Below are 6534 nucleotides of genomic sequence, written 5' to 3' on the forward strand. Positions count from 1 at the left end.
AGTCAAGAGGGGGCTAAACTAATGGGCCCAGGGGAGGGTAAAAAGGGGGAAGAAATGAGCTCTCAGCAAAAATCAAGAACAAAATTAACCCAGGAACCCCAATTCAATGAAGAGAAGAAATTCTTGACTCGCCTCTGCACCAGTGCGAGGAGTCTGGGGAACAAACACCAGGAATTGGAATTGCTCCTCCAGGAGCATCAGTTTGGTGTAGCAGGTGTGACTGGAACCTGCTGGGATGATTCCCATGACTGGGCAGTTAAAATCCATGATCACCAGCTAGTCAGGAAGGATCAAGTGGACAAAAGGGGAGGGGACGTGCACTCAGTGTCAAAAATGGCACCGCCTGTTTCCGAGTCACTGATAACTGGGAAGAAAATGATCCTGGGTCCTTATGGATCAATGTCCTACCTGATAAAGCACAAGAGAGGTTAGCTGGTGTCAGCTATAGACCATCACATCACACTTGGGAAGAGGAGGCCTGGCCCCTTGAGCACCTTTCTATAATGTGTAGGAAAAATCCATGTGATGTGTCCTAGGTCCCAGCTTAGCGCATTAACCACAAGCCCAGCCTTCCCCTGTGGGGTTAATTCCCACCTTGCCCTGGCAGATGCAGCAGCTGCTCTGGATTTCACAGCTTGGGTTAATTGCTCAGTATCTGAAACAATTTTTTTTTGGTAACTTCGTTTTTACTCATTGGTGGCAATGGAGCAGGGAGCAAAATGCAACAGGCTGTGCAGCAGGGAAGGTGAGAAGGAGGCGATCAGCACCGGGGATTGATCTGCAGTCACTTCAGTGCAGCCTTTGCTGAGTTCCCTTCCCACTGGCCTCACCAGCGCTGGGAACAGGTGTGTTTGGAAGGGGGGTGGCCAGCCCGATGAACTAACGCGTGGGATAGGTCCAGTGAGGCCAGGGCAGGCTGCAGATTTCACAGGCTTTAGCAGGTCAGGTACCAATGAAGATCCCTCAATAAATGGTCACTTGAAGGGCTGACATGGGGGAGAGCTACAAACCGCCGGGTCTGGCCCAGGGTTTGGCTTGTGTCCCCCGGGAGAAATAAACCAGCTGTTTCCCTAGCGAAGATGCAACCTGGGTTGGGATTGCCAAGGGAGCTGATGTGACATGGTCTTGAACTTGGCTCCTAACTCTCCTAGGCTCACAGCCTTGATGCTTATGGGTTGGGCACTGCCTGAGTGGAGCGATGGCTAGGGGGGCGGGTGTTCTGAGGAGCGGGGTCTCCACCAATCTGCAAAGCAGGCCCTACATCTGGGCATCACCAAAGGACAGAAGCGACGCAGCTCTGGCTCCCGCAGCTATTCCCGGCTTGGCTCAGGGCTTCAGCCTCCTCATTGTGGCCTGTATCCAGGGGATGAAGGTGGAGACTCTTGTGTAGACCCTTGGAGGGCTCCCATTGAGAGGCCCCCAAGAGATGATGCCCTGGGCTCTTTTCCCACACACCCCTGGGCCCCCAGAATCACCCTGAGAAACAAAACAAGCTATAGATGGAGAAAAGCTCAGTGAGTCATTTCTTGCCGTTCTTCAAACACTGATGGACTCTTCAGTGACACCCCCGTGCTATCCAGATGGTCTCTGCTTGGGCCCCCCACAGCCCAGCCTGTCTCAACAAACCCCCAACTCCTCCCAGTCGATCTCTGCCTCCTCCCCGCCCCGAGAGAAGATCAGATATTTTCCCATTGGTTTGAACAGCACTTAGCACAGCAGGACCTGATCTCTGATCTTGTGGGCCCAACCGCAACCCCAGGAGCCTCGTTAATAATAACGATTTATCAAGGACGCTTGGGACTTTCACCTTGAAAGAGGCTTTGTGTATCTTTGGTTCCCCCCTACACATTATCATGAAGGTGTTAAAGTTATGATATATCCCAGCAGGATACTTCAGACAGGCCTCATTGTCCAGCACCTTCAAATCCACCTCCCGGAGCGTCCTGGGGAGCAACTTAGTGAGTGCGTTTGTGCAGCCCCAGCCGGCAACGCTACACACGGTCCCTGGTTGCAGTCGCTGATGAGCTGGCGGGAGAGGGATGACCCAAACTTGTTCATTGAGCTCTGCCTTGTGGGGTGATGGGATGGGGATGGTACCTGCAGCAGTGTGATGTCACTGGGGTGGGGGATGGGATGGGGCAGTACCTGCAGCAGTGTGATGTCATTGTTACGGTCGCTCTGCTGAATTCCGGATGGGGGATCCGGCGGCGCACAGAGATTTTCTGTTGACTCTGTTCCTGTTGTTTAATGTTATGGGCTCCCAGGTGCACAGTGATCCTGCTGTAAAAGCCAAGAGCAATACATGGGCATTGGGGAAGGAGTGCACTGAGGTGGGGGATGGGCACATGCTGTGACATAAGTACGGATCTTGTGGGGACAGGGCAGTGATCTCAGACTCCTTCATTCCCCTTCTCCCCTGGGTCTCAGCTCCCCTCCAGCCAGGGGACCCCTCCCAGCTAGATCCAGACCGGGGTCTATGCCCAGCTCCCCCTGCCTGTTCTGTGGCCCAGAGCCCAGATGGTGTCAATGGGACGTAGCTCCATTGATTTACCCAGCGCTGGATCTGGACCATGGTTTGCAGAGGCCCCTAGAGACACACCGACGCCCCCTGAGCAGATCAGACCCCTGGGCTCTGCTCTCCCAGCCTGTCCTGCTACCTGCTCCTTCCCTGCAACCTACGACGGCACCAGAGCTCCCGGCTCCCCCATCACACGCTAACCTCCACCTGCCCTGACATCCCCAGCACAGAGGCGCTTACTCTCCATTGCAGTGAGCAGCCGTCAGCACAAAGTTCTCCGACATCAGGAGCCCTCCACAGCATAAACTTTTGTCTCCACGTTGTATTTCCAGATAGGCCATGTAGGGTCTGGAGTGGGGCTTGGCTTCCCAGCCTCCAATGATCTTACTTGGGGTAAAGAGCCCCATCATCTCCTTGGGCCAAGCTGGGACCGAGCTCCCCATCCCAAAGGGGAGTCCCCACAGCCTCAACCCACCCCTGTGATTCTCTCCCTGAGGGAACCCTGTCCCTGGAACCCTGCCCCCTGCTCAGCTCTGCCCCACACTGGACTCCCCATGCAGGGCCGCCCAGAGGATTCCGGGGGCCTGGGGTCTTCGGCAGAGGGGGGCCCTTCTGTTCCAGGACCCGCTGCCGAAGTGCCCTGAACACCGCGGCGGGCCCCCCCCCCCCCCGCCGCCGAAGTGCAGCCCGGTCTTCGGTGGTAATTCGACAGCTGGGGGCCCCTACCGCAGGTCTTCGGGGCACTTCGGCGGTGGGTCCCGGAATGGAAGGGCCCCCCGCCGCCGAATTACCACCGAAGACCAAGCTGAACTTCGGCGGCGGGTCCCACTTCGGCGGTAATTCACCAGTGGGGGGTCCTTCTGCCCCGGAGCGGAAGGACCCCCCGCTGGCGAAGACCAGGAGTGGAAGAAGCTCCTGGGCCCGGCCCCGCAAGAGTTTTCTGGGCCCCCGGAGCGAGTGAAGGACCCTGCTCCAGGGGCCCTGAAAAACTCTTGTGGGGGCCCCTGTGGGGCCCGGCTCCTGGGGCAAATTGCCCCTCTTGCCCCCCCTCTGGGCTGCCCTGTCCCCATGGGGCCAGAGGGTAAACCTACAGCTCCAACCTCGCTGTATGGAGAACGCACAAGGAGGGATCAGTAATCGCACTGGCTGGAGGTAACAGTTTTAGGGGCCAAAGTCACCCCAGATTGGGCCTGGGAGCCCCTGGAAGGGCACTGACAGGGCCCTTGTGGATGCTTATTCTTCTCCACCATCCCACAGTGACGAGCCAGGGCTGCTCCATGGCTGACCTGTCAAACTTTTTACAAACATCATTTTTTCTCAGAAAGCCTCGTCTCAAACCTTCTGAATTACTGTGGTGAAACTGATTCTTTCCCCCCAGTGTTAGGTAATATCTAGGCCAACATTTAAAAGTACCACTTTGGGGTTTTTCCCATGAAAAATAAAACATGTTTTGTGATCCCCTCTGAAGAAGTCTCCAGCCAGGTGGGTGGGTGTGTTGGAAAATCCCACCTTTAACAAATAGCTATTATTTGCATGAGGGTGGCACATAAGCCGAGAACCAAGCCCCTATTATGCCAGGGGCTGCGCAGAAACTAACTGAGATCAGGGGCTCCCTTGCTCCAGGCCTTTCACTGACCCAGGCAGCGTCCAGACACAAGCTTCACATTGTACAGATTGGGAAACTGAGGTCCAGGGAGATATTTTGTAAACCCGTATTTCGCTCTGGATCCCTCTCTTGTAATTGGTATGTCTGATGGATGAGGTGTGGGATCTGTCCATCCAGGTATCAGTGTCACTATCTAGAAGCATTCCAGAACCTCTCTAGATCCATTCAGATGCATGAATACCCAACTAACTCCATTAAAATTCATGCTAGATTCACTTCAATTGATGCTGTTCCATTTTAGATCTATCCATACCCACATAGCCACCTCTTCTAGATCGATGCACATCCCTGTAAATCCATTCTAGATCCAGCTCCCCACCCTACCAGTACTGGAGCCACTTGCTGTCTGTACCCTGCTGGTAGCTCCAGTAGGAGTCACTGACCTGACTTGGGGCCAGTAGGGTGTTTGGCTGGGAGCGTCCATGTCTGGTCCCTGGGGGTGGGGGTGGGATGCAGGAATGACTGGACCAGTGATGCTCCTGGTTCTCTGTGTGTGAATCCCCATAGGGGGACAGCACCTCCCCTGACATGCCAGGCACCCTGTGGACAGGGGATGGGACTGAGCCCCCTTGGGGGCTGATAAACTCAATGGGGTTGTCACTTTGGGTGTGACATACACAATGTCTGGGGTGGGACGCTGGTATCAGGGTGATCAGAGCCACTCGCCTCTATCTCACACACAGGGGCACAGGGGTGTGTTTTCTCACCCAGCATCGATACCGATCAGTGTTACCCACATCCCATGTTCACAGGAGAGCTGGGGAAGGGCAGAACTTGGTACTTGGACCAGTGACAGCAGCACAGAGATGTCCTAGAGGGGAAAGGCCCCACATCTCATTCTGCACCCCCTGAACCAGCCAGTCCCCTGCCATGAGCCTGTATCAGACCTAGCCCCCCACCCCTGTAGGGGAAAGGCCCCAAATGCATTCCCCACTCCCCTGAGCCAGCCTGTCCCCCATCCCAGGGCCGGCGTTAGTCTCACCAATGCTGCATAGAGAGGCAAAATCCCCTCCCTGCTCCTTTGCCCCTGTTATTACAGCCCAGGCTGTGGCCAGTTTTGCCCCAGCGGTGCGTGGGGAGCTCATGGTGTTGCTTGTTCACTGTAGCCCCCCTAGATCCTTTGTGGAGCCCCAGTTCTCCAGGACACAGCCCCGGACCAGGGGAGGGGGCCGCGTCCCTGGGGCTGGGAGGGAGAACACGGCGTCGGCTGGATTCTCACCGCTGGGGTGTGACTGGGCCCAGCTCAGCAAGCGCCTCAGCCTGCTCCCTGCACCTGCCCTGGCTCTGTCAGCACTGACCGCTCTGCCCGGCGCTGTGACACCCGCAGGGCTGATGGCAGCTGGAGCTGGGACCCTGGGGTGACTCTGGTTCCTGGTGTCCAACCTGAGCCAGGGAGCACGTCTGGGCTCTCGGATGACCAGGGCTGCATTGTGCTGGGTGCTGTACAGTGTTTATTAGGTGTATTATGGTAGCGCCTAGAAGACCCAGTCATGGCAAAGGATCCCATTGCCGCTGCACATGCCTTGTTGGGTGTATCACAGTAGCACCGAGGTGGACCCCACCGTGCCAGGTGCTGTACAAACACAGCGATGGCTCCTGTCCCCAGTTGCTCACAGTCTAGGTATCGGACAGGAGAAAACAAGTGGCTACAGACAGGCTGAAGGGGAAGAACCAGGGGAACATTGAGATGACACTAATAGCATCAGAGCCGTGTCCGGTCCATTGATTCTTGCTGCACTGGGCTTGGTTTGTGATGCATTTCCTTTGCAGGGGAGCTGGTGCAAACAACAATGGAGTTTGGCCCCTGCCTGAATAGCCCCTGATTAGAGTCAGTCTGGCGCTGTGGGAGGTGTGGACACACACAGAGGCTCCTTGGGATCAGGCCTTGACATCTGGGCTGAGATGCCTGATGGAGGGCCTGGCCTGCCTGCTGTTTGTGATCCCTCTGTCCTCAGACAGGTGCAGAGTGGAAGAGGAATGACGTACAAGGGAACTAGGAATACCCTGGTACCGGTTTCTCCTCCAGTGCCCTAAAGTGCACTCCTGTTAGCTGGGAGCTGGCCTAGGTGTCAGTGGTGGGATACTAGAGTCAGGAGAGCTGACAACACACACAGTGGAAGCAGCAAAGAATCCTGTGGCACCTTATAGACTAACAGACGTTTTGCAGCATGAGCTTTCATGGGTGAATACCCACTTCTTCGGATGCAAGTGGGTATTCACCCACAAAAGCTCATGCTGCAAAACGTCTGTTAGTCTATAAGGTGCCACAGGATTCTTTTCTGCTTCTACAGAACCAGACTAACACGGCTACCCCTCTGATACTTAACACACACAGTGATTTGCTTTTTCA

The 6534-nt window shown here is 55.7% G+C and overlaps 1 pseudogene; it reads right to left on the reverse strand.

Annotated features, from left to right (window-relative positions):
- Window positions 1–1326: 1326 nt before the first annotated feature.
- On the reverse strand, window positions 1327–2925 carry LOC123347448 (annotated as a pseudogene).
- Between the last annotated feature and the right edge of the window lie 3609 nt (window positions 2926–6534).

This window comes from Mauremys mutica, chromosome 13 (assembly GCF_020497125.1).
Source record: "Mauremys mutica isolate MM-2020 ecotype Southern chromosome 13, ASM2049712v1, whole genome shotgun sequence".
Classification (NCBI taxonomy): Eukaryota; Metazoa; Chordata; order Testudines; family Geoemydidae; genus Mauremys; species Mauremys mutica.